Below are 2,065 nucleotides of genomic sequence, written 5' to 3'. Positions count from 1 at the left end.
ATGATTTTTTATAAGTCAAGTATAATTGTTTGTTGTATAATCATCCGTAAATTTCTTGTAGTAATAGCATATTATCCAACGTTAAAAATATCATATGTTATAATAAGACTAATGATATATGGTCTTGTACGTTAAGTAAGTCAATGAATCTTTTATATATGAGCAAACCAAACGATGTTCACTACATAATAAAACCCATCAACATGCCATCTCATACGTACCTATAATCCTGACCTATATAAAACTTGTTATGACTAGCAACGTGAGAAAGTAGATAACCAGACCAATCGTCGCTGTCGGGATGACAAACAAGGAGCTTCTCACAATCGTGCCTATGACCCTTCAATTCCCTTGTAAGCCTTTATTTTGACTTTTAATTATTTTGCATGTCTTCTTGCTCCGTTTTTATTTTTACTTTTTTGAGTTACTATGTTAAATAATTTTATTCTCTGGTTTGATGTAGTTGAATTGGAGAAGCCTATCTCTTGCTATTTTTACTTGAAGAACCAGATGGACAATAATGTAGCCTTTAAGGTAATAATTCACAATTAGGTTTTGAATCGGCAATTGTTGTGATTATCTCTGGGGTTTCTAAGGCTTCTCGGGTCTTTTCTTTCTTTAAGTTAAGCTGAACAATCCGGGAAATTATTCCGTTAGGCATACGAGTGGAGTTGTTCTTCCAAGGTCGATTTCTAAAGTTCATGGTCTGTTTTTTGATCATTTTCTCTCGAGTTGGATATATAAATATATATATATATATATATTTGTTTATTTTAATTTCAGTTGCGAAATCTGGAATTAGGATTATGAATTTGATGAATAATTGTCTGGTTTGTCTAGTGACCATGCAAGCTCTAAATGAGACTCCTTCTGATATGCACAGAAATGACAAGTTTTAATTCAAAGTGTAATAGCTACTCCTGGAGTCACGGCAAACGAAGTTACTCATGAGATGGTACTGATTCCTATTGTTTATTTTGTTGATAAAACCAATATCTGGTTTTTTGTTTCCTTAAATATGGTGTTTCTTTTTCGCCCAATGCAACTTTGCAGTTCAGTGCAGAGGTGGGGAAACAAGTTGAGCAGAGTGTACTGAGAGTTACTTACACCGGTACCCGCAAAAGTTGCATATGCTTCTGAACTTTCTTGTAAGTATACATCTCTTAGAATTGACTGTTTTGGTAAGATATTTTCTCTTGACCTATTGTAGTTTTTCAGTCTCTTGTGATGGAGTTTAAGCTGCTGCTTGGCATGAGCTCGAAGCAGAAACTTGTACAAGAGAGTAAAACTCAACTGATTCTGTAAAATAAATTTTATGTGAAATTTGATTGGTTATGTAAAATGATTTTTTTTTTATAAAACTCGCTTGATTCTGTATAATAATTAATTATACACTCCATTAATTTTTCATAATAATTTTTTTATAAGAAAATCATTATGAAAAATAATTTGTTTGCATTAAAATCTCATGCAAAACATAATTTTTTGGAGATAGGCTTTGCTCCCTTAACAAGGCCTTTAAACAATGATTTTTGCCCATTTTCAAACATGGAAAATCACCAAAAAAAGTTGGCCAAAAACCGTTGGAGGAAAAGAAAGAGGCATCATTCTATATAAATAAAAGACTTTTTAAGTCTAGAGGGAAGACAAGACTGAGAGACTCATCTAGGCACATCGCCTATCATCAATGAATATCTTCTACCCTATCATCTAGGTATATGGACATTGATTTAGGCAGCCTTCCACCAAGGCCCAAAAGACCTAGTTCTCTCTCATAAATGCCACTCTAGCAACTTGTCTCTTTTTTAATAAATTACCATTGACTTGATTCCTATTTAAAGGGTACATAGGCAGCATCTAACCGGTTTCAACTACAATTTATATAACCTCTTTTATACTCATTCTTCTAGCTTAGATCTCAGTACGAAGACTTCTCCTAAGTCCACCATTGAAATTGTGTGAACTTCAGTACATATCAAATTCAGATTATACAACTGGCACCATCTGTAGAGAATTGAGAATTATCTTTATAGAAGATCGATCTCAATGCAATAGAAGCGGAAGC

General features: G+C 33.3%; 1 pseudogene; it reads left to right on the top strand.

Annotated features, from left to right (window-relative positions):
* The first annotated feature begins 301 nt into the window (after positions 1 to 301).
* Positions 302 to 1,305, top strand: LOC111201496 (annotated as a pseudogene).
* The last annotated feature ends 760 nt before the right edge of the window (positions 1,306 to 2,065 follow it).

The sequence above is a fragment of the Brassica napus genome, chromosome A1, assembly GCF_020379485.1.
Source record: "Brassica napus cultivar Da-Ae chromosome A1, Da-Ae, whole genome shotgun sequence".
Lineage (NCBI taxonomy): Eukaryota > Viridiplantae > Streptophyta > Magnoliopsida > Brassicales > Brassicaceae > Brassica > Brassica napus.
The sequence above is the reverse complement of the archived record's forward strand: the minus strand, read 5'-3'. Positions and strand labels throughout refer to the sequence as shown.